The following is a 12231-nucleotide window of genomic DNA, read 5'->3' on the forward strand; positions in this document are numbered from 1 at the left end:
AAACGCTTGATGGAGACAAGACTCAACAAATTGACCCTCGATAGTATATCTGGGGTCCGCGCGGACCCCGGCACTATATGCTGTAATATTTTCTACTCTATTGAAGACTTTTGTCTGATTTATTAAGTAATTGTCACCTGGAAATTTTAACACCCCTACCGTGAAAATCATTTCGTTAAATGTGTTTATGAAATTTTCATCACTTATTTTCATTTGTAGTCCGCACGGAACCCAGTCGCTCTTTTCAATAATAAAGAGATAAATATAATTCTATCATATCGTTACCTAGGAGTTATTTTTTACGGCAGGATGTACATTTAGCGCTGCCACGAAAAAGCTTCAAAACAGAGTCTTAAAAGCAATTATGATAAACCTAAAAAGTACTCTTGGAGAACCTAGATCTTCTGTTTCACTGCACTGTAAACTGTTTGAAACATGTATTGTACCGATATTATTGTATGGGTCTGAAGTATGGTGCAACAGTAAGATGAATAACAAGATAGAGACTGCACATTTGAAATTCTGTTAATATGTCCTTGGAGTTCGGAGGAACGCCAGTTACTTCGCCATTAGAGCGGAACTTGCTTCGTTTTTCGTTGCTTAGAGAGGCTCAAAGCAGAATGTACAGTTACTATGTTAGATTAGTTAACGAGGTACATACAGGTAGTCTTCATTACAAAGCCTACATGGTACAACAAGAACTAGATTACCGAAAAATATCCTGCTGGCTATTTGAATTAGTAAATAGAAGTGAATGTTTTGCAGACTTTCTTCAGCGATAAAAGAACATGATGACGGACTCAGTGACACGTTTGTTGGCGCTCCATTTCTTCTCGGTACCATAGCCGCTCCAGTCTTTGGCGACCTGCACCAAGTAATTTTTATGGATGACGTCCTTTGGAGACCCTAAATCTAATGCGAGAGCGCGAAATAAAAACAAGAAGGGCCGAAAAAAACAAGATGCCTAGATTCGAAATATAATAGTCGACGACACATGTTAGGACGCAAATTGAATGAGAGAACACAGTGTAACATTAACAATTCTTTGATCCATCATGAAAAAAAACAATAATTTGAATAAAGCAGTTGAAGTTGAACAGCAGTTGCTGTCCTGTCCTGTTTCTTTCCATATCCCATTGATTTTGCAGGCCTGCAGAAACATATTAACACTAGAAAGGCAACATTTGCGAGCAAATATAGCATGTTTAGCCATACTCCTCGCCATGCAAAAAAAGGACTCTCCCAAAATAACAATGGGCCATTCTAAAAATGAATCACCCCAGTCCAAAATTGAGTCTTCCAGTAGCACCTCAACACAATATGGACCAGTCCACAACCATATCCACTAATTGATTAACAAATACACTTCTGCTAAAAAATGGACTTTTTCATAATCATTCCAGCTCAAAATTGAAAAATAATTAAAGAATCCTTCCCTTGCAAGAATGGGATATTCCGTGCCATTTCCATGTAAACCAGTCGAAAAATATCCGCTGAAAATTACACTCTTGCGCATAATCAACCCAGTTCAAAATTGAATTAAAAAAGATCAACCCCAGGGAAGAATGAAGTTTTCCATAGTATACATATGAAGATTTGACAGGAGACGAAGGAAATGACCAAAAACAACACATTTGAGTCAATTCAAAGTCACCGAGAGGGTTTTAGTATAATATTTGTAATATGTTTGAACTATTTTGATTAAAAGAATGTCTAAGTCACAATAGTTCTAAAGTGTTCAAACAATTAGAATTGAAACTTATAACATGTTTGAACTTATTTCACATACGTTGGAAACATTTCGAACGTAACTACACAAAAATCTCTTTATTTAGAACAGTTTCAAACCATCTATCCAAATGTTTCAATGTTCGAACAATTTGTAACAAAAGATTTTCACAATTGCCCTCATAAACGAAGGTGCTCAGTCCTCCTGTGTGTTTCTTTTTTTTCGGTGGCCGCGCTAGACCACCAGCGGATGTGTTTTGACGGAGCGTCACCCGCGCGCGACGATGTACATGTACACTGTTCGGCACCGCTAATATCCGGCATTTTCCCGCTCCGAAACACTCCACAAGACCCACGTTTTTAGTGTTTTGCCTAGTGTGCAACACGATTCGATTTGCATTACTAACGGGACGAAAATGTTATGATAGAAAAAATTCACCCCGTCCCGGCGTCCGTCCCAAAAACATGAACGACATGAAAATATATTTTCTTACAGATTCAATCACAAAAATCAACAGCATGGGATTCCAAATTTTCGCAACGGCCGACCATTTATCATGGTTGAACTTCCTTCCAAGGCGTGCGATGGATAAACATTCCCGGCACATAATAGTCACTAGTACCAGACTAACGCAAGCTCATGATGATATTAGGGAGAAAGTTTGTCAGTGAAGTTTGGCCACCAGAGGGTACATTCATTTAACGTTACAAGCTAGGGCAAAGGGGCGAATCATTGACCTTACCGGGGACTGACTCTACTGGCCTAATCATTCCTTTTTTGCCGAATTCTACGATCCATACGCCCGTACGTAGGACATGTAGGAAGGCCTGGTGGTGGACGCTACGTCGCGCCAGTCTGAGGAGAAACGATCTCCCGTGTTGTGTTGAAGAATTTGGAGTTTGAAAATATCTGGAATAACTAATGCTAGAATAAACATTCACAAAATCATTGATTTAACTTGTTTTCTGTTATAAAATTTCCTAAACTGCAATTTAACCACTGAGTTTAAGGGAACATGGTGTTTTCCCGATAATCACGTTAAATGTTTATGTCCGGTCTTTCCTCCTCGTAAGCAAACTTCCAGCTTGGCCAGGTGCAAGGCACTTGGGGTCAATGACCTGTAGGTCATATGTAGTATTGAAAGTGACAGAAGTGGGAAATATTGTCAAGAAAGCCCAAAATGAATCGTTTTGAATATATGTATGCCAAAAATGGGAATGTAGTCCTTTAGATATTTGTTCAAGCCACATATACAGCAAATTTCAGGTCATTCGGTTGAAATACCAGGGCGCAGGAGGCCAAGATATGCTAAAAATAGCCTAAAAACCTCAATAAAATCACTTTCAAGGTCAATATCAAAACAAGGAAAAGAACGCACATTGGTTTTTGCCTACATTACCTCTGTACCAAATTTCAGGTCATTTGGTCAAAAAATGACAGAGATGAATCGATTTGAAGATTTGACAGGAGGAGAAGAAGAAGAAGAAGAAGAAGAAGAAGAAGAAGAAACATGAGAGAAAACAATATGTTTAGCCATACTTATGGCTAAACATAACAAGATTGGCAACATAAAAAGATGTTGCCATGGCGACGGTCTCTGCCATGGTCTCTGTTATTAACGTTTTCGTTTTTAACCTACATGCAAATAAGGACCTCGCATAAGCGGCATAAATCATATCAGTCGATCACCATCTCTACCAAAATAACACAAGTTGTCCAATGTATGAAAATCTTGTTTTCACAAAAAAAGATATCGTACCATTTCCTCATAAATTATGTAAATGAGGCCCTCTGTGCAAGATTTGTGTCTAATAGTGGCCACATTTACTTAACTTCCAAATGGTGCAAAAATGAAATCCCCATCATTTACCACTATGGATTTACAGTATCTTGCCATTTATTATGCAAATTAAGTATAAATTTGCATAATTGATATCTATCGATGTTTATCTCTTTCTCAGTTACATATGTCATGTGTTTGAGTCCTATGATAGAATGCAGCTGATTTATTAACTGTCCTCATTAATTATGCAAATCATCACTTAAGCTATCTACACACCAAAAATTATGATGATCCGTCATCCCCTTCTTGAGTTATTCTCTTTCAAAGTTTGAGTTAAAATGAGCTCCTGCAATTCAAAAAAAGCCGCTAGGGGGTCCAAATCTACAGGACATATTTTCCTAACAAAGAGCTATCCACCACTTGAAAATCATGACTATAGCATGTTCAGAAGACGAGAGTTGAAAAGTGAAAGTTCCCCTGCAGTACCATAGAAAGTCGCTAGGGGGCCCCAAATCCAATCATAACAAGGTCTCCCACAGACCTACCCACCTACAAAATATGAAGACAATACATCTAGGCTTAATTTAGGTATCATCCCATTAACTTTCACATTCCTGTATAATTCCTAGAATTCTTGCAATCTGCACACAATATAGTAAAAATGTGGCTCGCCCCTGAGGCGTCGCCAAAAACAATATGTTTAGCCATACTAGGTATGGCTAAACATAATTATCCAGACTGGGCTTTTTTGGTATTTCTGGGACTGGGGGGAGGGGCTGATTCGGCCCCCCCTCATACTTTCCGAACGGTATGATGTATCATCACCAAATTTGCAGGGAGTGATATTCACGTCAAGTTTCATAATTCCTGTAATTTTGGGGACGTTATGACGCAAAATGACGTAATTATGACGTCATCGATGTGATTTTATTGGCTAAATAGGGAATTCCCGTAATATCTAAAGGAATTAAACAAAACGGTTTGTATTATTCATTTTAAGGTACGCAAGGCATACAACGTCAATGGTAAGTACGTTGACGTCAAAATGACGTCATAAAATGGCGTCATGTGTAGTTAGCGATCCCTTGGGATCCGCCATCTTGGATTGGCCATTTTGAAATTTTTAAACATCCTTTTTTCCACTTTTGACCCCAATGGACACTGAAAATAGACTCAAAACGTTAATCTCAATGTTTCTGATAAAGAAAATGTCGGGTATTGACGATTTTAAGGGGCGAAAAAGCCTGCTGATACCTGAAAAAGTGATATAGTCCGCCATCTTGGATTTTGGCTGATTACGTCATTAAATTAGCATAAATTATGAATATTGAATTAGGAAAGTTACATCTAATTACATGTTAAACATGTAGGAAAACTAGTGTAGTTGTGCAAGAAAACCCGAGAAATATCATTGTTTTCAGAAAATGATTTTTGCATAAAATGCCTGTCAGAAACCCGTTGCCAGAAACCCGTTGCCATGGCAACATGAAAAAATGATAAACTTAAAACATTATCATAAAATTGTTGCCAACAAAATTTTAGGAAAATCACCAAGTTTGGTTGTCCTAGCATACATCGTTCGACAGAAATACGATGTCAAAGTTGGCGCGGGCACTTTTAGCCCCCCCCCCCCCAGTCTGGATAGGGTTAAATCAAAAATGAACCCTTTGGTCATAGTTACAGGAAGCGCAATTTCTTGGGGTTTTTTTCTTGGAACAGACCAAAATCGATGCGCGCGTGGACGTCATCCATAAAAATTACTTGGTGTAGCCTAATGTAATAGAAATGTTAGAGAAGGCCGGTTTTGCCTACCTGTACATAAACGGTAACTCAAACACACCTTCGCATTTAAATGAACTAAATAACGATTGAAGGATATTTACATCCAAAAATTCAATTCAGACTTACATAAAAAAAGGACGAAGAAAATATTAAGGCAACAAATTAAGGACTTAGAAAAAAATCAAAGAGATTTATGAAAGAGAAACATATTTAAACACTGGAATCTACGAACATCGCAGAGCGATGTATAAACTTCGCATCAGCGACCACTCCCTGCACATATAATCTGGCTGCGGTATATCCAAAGAGCACCTTGATTCAGTAAAGCGCTAATGTAAGCCACAATGTGATATATATGGACGGAGAGACCAACTCCACAGTAGGATCCGTATGCAATTTGCGCCAGGGAGTCAGCAAGAGAAAGAATAGGAGTTTTTCCCAGTGGAGGCAAGTGTCTGTATGACTGTCCTCACGTGACGTTAATGTGCCCTAATTATGGTCCCCAGGCATGCCGTCGCCAGTACGATGAGATACAAAGGACCGTGTTATTTCCAATATGTGTGCGTTGCCAACTGCTGTTTTCCTAAAAGACTTGTGTGTATTGTGGAAACTGAATTATGTGGACTGTTGAGGACAAAAAAAACTTTCGTGGAGAAAAGCTGTAGTCGATCCATTGACTGCATTGACGATAGAGTTCGTAAATGACGAGTAATTTCTACTGAATACCATATCCGTGTACTGAACAACATATACGTAAACTGAACGCTATATCAGTGCACTGAACGCCAAATCCTTGTTCTAAACACCATATCCGTGTACTGAACACCATATCCTTGTACTGAGCGCCGTGTCTGTGTACTGAAGACCGTATCTGTGTATACTGAGATGCATATCCGTGTACTGAACACCATATCCGTGTACTGAACGCCATATCTGTGTACTGAACACCATATCCGTCTACTGAACACCATATCCGTGTACTGAACGCCCTATCCGTGTGCTGAACACATATCCGTGTACTGAACGCCATATTCGTGTGCTGAACACATATCCGTGTACTGAACGCCATATTCGTGTACTGAACAGCATATCCGTGTGCTGAACAGCATATCCGTGTACTGAACACCATATCCGTGTACTGAACGCCCTATCCGTGTGCTGAACACATATCCGTGTACTGAACGCCATATCCGTGTACTGAACACCATATCCGTGTACTGAACAGCATATCCGTGTACTGAACAGCATATCCGTGTACTGAACAGCATATCCGTGTACTGAACAGCATATCCGTGTACTAAACAGCATATCCGTGAACTTCGTAACACCATATCCGTGTACTGAGTGCCATATCCGTTTACTGAACACCATATCCGTGTACTGAGCACCGTATCCGTGTACTGAATGCCATATATGTATATGTGCCCTGTACTGAACACCGTATCCGTATGCTGTATACCATATCCGTGAACTGATTGGACGTCGACTACGCAAGAGACAGCGCCTTTGCTACACGTTTAGAGACTGTTGCTAAGACCTACTAGGTCTTCTACACACTTAGGCTACAATATCTTTGTTCTATCCAAGCAGAATCCGCAAAATCTATAGATGTCCATATATAGCTATGAGCAAACTGTATACAATGTATTCTGTATGCTTCAGAACAACGTTTGCCTTTGACGCATCACAGTGATGACGTCATGGAAGATAAGCGTAGCCATGACGTCATGTAAGATGAGCGCACACCGCAACATCTGCAGTTGGGTATGGGTTGTTGGCCGTGACATTGACCAACAGAACGGGCAATATGTGTGGTATATACAGTACATTAATGCTCATCAATACACCGTGCGAATTCACACTGTTAAATAGAATCCGTGGTATGTCCCAGAAGCGGTGTACGTAAGCCTGCAGCTATGCATATTTCCGTATGTAATTATATCTAACATTTTAACAATATCAGATTTACCGGATTGAAGAAGAGACGGAAAGTATCTTGAAACCTCCTCCAAATTAGTGCTGTGTGTAATGGTTAAACATTTCGTGAAGAGAAAATCAAATCTAATTTCAGGAAAATGTTCACTGGTTGTATTTGCCATCTGCCATCCACATTTATATGCAATAAAGCACTTGTTGCACTAACCCGTTGCTTCTTATCACTCTATAATCTGCTCACGAACCAATCAGGGTATCAGTGCTGATCTCAGTATTGACCCGCTTTCAGTTCACACGCTAACCGCTAGAGGGCAGTCTACATCATGCAGAAACACGATAGAGGTAAAGCTTCAAATAGAATAATAAGCGCATGTACATTTAACATCTCTGTGCACGGGAGCGAAACATGTCCGTCGTTGGCTTAAGGGCCAGCTCTGCTGATAATTGGGCGTAGATTGCAGATATTTAAAGGCAGACTAAACTTAATTTCGTAAAGCATACCGCAGTATGTTGAATATACCACTAAGACAAGTTCTTTATTGTTTTACACTAGTCCATCATAGATTGGCGTTTTTACAACATTTGAAATTCGCGGCGCGGTGATGTAATACTGGCGATGTCCAACGACCTTTGACCTTTGTGACGTCAGATCTCGAGCTCTAGTCGGCACAAGACTCAAAACACTGTCGAACCGCAGTGGCGAAATCGGTGCCATAACCAACAGAACCTCATGCACGTGACTCCTCGAGAATTCAAATATGGGCTGCTTTTAACATTTATCAGCATCCAAAATGAACGAATTCACTATTTATAACAGTCATCAAGACTAGAATGAGAGGTGAGGCTCGGCAAGTAAAGAGCATGGGTATCGCAGTGACGTAGTTGTGACATGGTAGCCTCCTTATGCTAGGGTCATATTTCTAAACCGGGGCCCGTCCGAGCATTTGCGGGAATGGAAATTTACAAAACAGACAAAACGTAAGAAAAAAATACCATGAGTATTCCTCGATATGCAGTTTTATTTTTCGTTCCCGGAAACTGCCCGGCCGGGCCCCGGTCCGGCATTTTGGGGCTTACCATTTTGCTTTTTGGCATATCAGCTCTGTTGCACTAGGTTTCTTGTGGCCGCACTGAGTGCAATAGAGCTGATATGTCATATCATAAGCCGCAAAATACCCGACTTGTAGAACCAACTTAAGAGGTTATGAGACGGTTCTACACGATGGAAGAATTCCTGTGGCCTGGAATTAGCCAAGGCAGCAGTTCCGAAATGTTTGAAACAGGTTAAATAGTAGCATCACAGGTTCACGCTGTGCTGACAACAACCAACTCGTCAACATCTCCGTCAGCCGTTCGGCTTCACAGGATGGCTACCTTTCTACTGTTCCATTTAGATGTGCTGAGGATGAAAAGAAGAAATCTGAGGGGAAAAAACAAACAAAACGTATTAATAATTAAGATAGATTCCTACATTTCGAAGCATGCATTACAAAAGTTCACAAAAACGATCTTAGCACACAGCATAAGAAAAGAAAGTCTTCCAGAAGGACGGATTGCATAGCGATCTACCAGCCCTATTTGCGGACCAATGAATAGACAAACACAGTCAAACGGACCAATGAACAGTCATACAGTTGCCAAACGTATTCAAATGGACCAACGAACAGTCATTCTGTATGCAAATATATATTCAAACGGATCAAACATATTCAAAAGGACCAATGAACTGCCACACTGTTGGTAAACACATTCAAATGGACCAATGAGCAGCCACACTGTTGCCAAACATATTCAAACGGACTAATGAACAGCCACACTGTTGGCAAACGTATTCAAACGGACCAATGAGCAGCCACACCGTTGGCAAACGTATTCAAACGGACCAATGAACAGCAGCACTGTTGCCAAAGGTATTTAAACGGACCAATGAAAAGGCTGATGCCTTACCTGGCGAGGTTTGCCCGGGCCAGACTCGGCCGGCCGGTTAAGGGAACCTGCTCCAGCTGGGTCGCCTTCAGCTCACGCGCTGGAAAAGAAACACGTCATGGTCCGTTTAACGTTTCTACATGTGCTCGAAACTGGCTGTAGCACCTCGACCAATCGATCGCATTGAAACTCAGATTCGAATCAGCCATGACCCGACAAATCGCTTTCTAAGTTGCGTTAACGACTAAATCGGACAAAACAAACTCGCCAGTGAGATGGTGGAAGGTGTCAGCTTTCAAATGATGTTTTTAGATTGAAAATTTTGGCACTTTGGGAGTGATTGAACGTGCCAGCGATTTAACGTTTAGAGAAAAGTAGTAGAAACTATTTTTTTCTAAACGTTAGAAAAAACTTAGAAAGCGAGTTGTCGGGTCATGGCTGATTCGAATCTGAGTTTCAATGCGATTGATTGGTCGGGGTGTGTAGGGACCAGGAAAAATAAGTGTGAATTTTTCTAAGAGAAATTGCCTGGTCACCTTACGGTTTGACACGGAAGAAGTTGTCAGGTCATCCCGAACAAGGCCGTGAAATTTGCCGAAACATTCTCTAGGTCTGCGTCGTTTTGTATTGAAGAAAATACGTTTTCTACGTTTATAAGGGGCTGTTGCGTTTCTGCCATTACACGAGAAAAAAAATTTCTTCGAGGTTATTGTGTCAGAAAACATTCTGCTTCAGACATGTACCATGAGGAAGACCTAAGTTTGTGTTAGGTGTAGTTGGTGTCAGTGCAGGATTAGGGTTAGATTTAGGGTAAGGGTTAGGTAAGGGTTAGGTTCAGGGTTAGACCACGTACCATCGAGAGGCCCGTCCGTGATGAGGAATACAGGCGGTTTGACGACGGTGTAGATGATGTCCGTGCAGGGTTAGGGTTAGGGTTAGGGCTAGGGTTAGAGTACATGTACGTACCATCGAGAGGCCCGTCCGTGAGGAATACAGGCGGCTTGACGATTGTATAGATGATGTCCGTGCAGGACATGGTGATGAACTCTTCCATCTCCGCCTGTTCTGCGTGAGTGGAGGTCCAGTCGCCCTGCAGGAACCACCGGTACCACCAGGGACGCCCGTCCTGAGGCCAAACTGTCACAAGCAACAACTGTTACAACTTATCACTACAACACTACAACAGTTACAAATTATCACCAGGGATGCCCTGCAGGAACCACCGGTACCACCACGGACGCCCGTCCTGAGGCCAAACTGTCACAAGCAACAACTGTTACAACTTATCACTACAACACTACAACAGTTACAAATTATCACCAGGGATGCCCTGCAGGAACCACCGGTACCACCACGGACGCCCGTCCTGAGGCCAAACTGTCACAAGCAACAACTGTTACAACTTATCACTACAACACTACAACAGTTACAAATTATCACCAGGGATGCCCTGCAGGAACCACCGGTACCACCAGGGACGCCCGTCCTGAGGCCAAACTGTCACAAGCAACAACTGTTACAACTTATCACTACAACACTACAACAGTTACAAATTATCACCAGGGATGCCCTGCAGGAACCAGCGGTACCACCACGGACGCCCGTCCTGCGGGCCAAACTGTCACAAACAATAACTGTTACAACTCATCACTACAGCTCTACAACGGGTACAACTCATCACTACAGCCGCCCTGCAGGAACCAGCGGTACCATCAGGGGCGCCCATCCTGCGGCCAAACTGTCACAAACAACAACTGTTACAACTTAGCACTACAGCTCTACAACGGGTACAACTCATCGCAACCGCTGTTACAACTCATCATTACAGCGGTACCCGGCCACGGGCGCCCGTCCTGAGGCCAAACTGTCGCAAACAACAACTGTTACAACTAATCAGTACAGCGGTTACAACTCATCACTACAGCCGCTCTGCACGAACCAGCGGTACCACCTGAGGCCAAACTGGCACAAACAACAGTGTCACGACTCATCACTACAACACTACAACGGTTAAAACTTATCATTACAGCGGTGCCACCAGGGGCGCCCTTCCTTAGGCCAAACAGTCATAAACCACGGTCAGAACAACCTGTTACACCTTCCCATGACACTGATACAACCATGAGAGCCTGCCCTGTGGCCCGCCTGAACAACGTCGATCATGGGTTACACCGTCTCACTTGGATTACTTTGGTTTTAGTCGTGATCTGGCAGAATCTCAAATTGTGCCTTCAGTTCACTTCTCGGTACTGAAAAGCCGACTGAAAACCATGACGGTACTAACCGCAACCTTGGAACTAGAGTAAATATTTGCGCTAGCGGCAAATACAGACAGGTTTGCCTATGGAGAAGACATTACTAGCCTAATCAATACCAACCAAGAACATCATATAGCGCTAATAATGCCATTGCACCAGCGTATCCATGGTCAGAGGCACACATACTGCCGATTTTCATAACTGTCGCGAGTACCCTCCTCCACGGAGATTAAAAGTATTTTTTATTCACAATAATTTACTTATTAGTAATGCCATGTTAATTTGATTATAAGAACGACATCGCATATACATGTACCATGTGCGCATCACTGTTCGTCTGTTTGTCTGCGGCTGCCACCCTACCCTACCATTTACACCTTTGCACTGGTATAGTATCATGACGTCACATCTGACTCCCGGAAGCCTCAAAACTACTCGGTAATCATCTTCTGCCACCCTAACTTCTGCCACCCTAACTTCTGCCACCCTAACTTCTGCCACTTTACCCTGATACTGGACATACCTCAACACATTTTCCAAATTAGCATCTAGTTACAATAACATACTAGTATGTATGAATGCCAAGATGTTAATTACAAAAGTGCTACAGCATTTTCTAATTTTTGAAATCCATATGCAAATCACCTCATTTACATAAAATTCATGCCATGATAATCATAACAAGTAAGGCAATATTTTCGAGAAAATAAAGAATATTTATCTCCATTCATAAAAGAGGTATGAAACAGTATCATTGTTTATTCAAGCTACATATAACGTTATGTCGAATATGAAGCCCCTACCATTATTGCATTTGA

This window comes from Branchiostoma lanceolatum, chromosome 9 (genome assembly GCF_035083965.1).
Source record: "Branchiostoma lanceolatum isolate klBraLanc5 chromosome 9, klBraLanc5.hap2, whole genome shotgun sequence".
Classification (NCBI taxonomy): domain Eukaryota; kingdom Metazoa; phylum Chordata; class Leptocardii; order Amphioxiformes; family Branchiostomatidae; genus Branchiostoma; species Branchiostoma lanceolatum.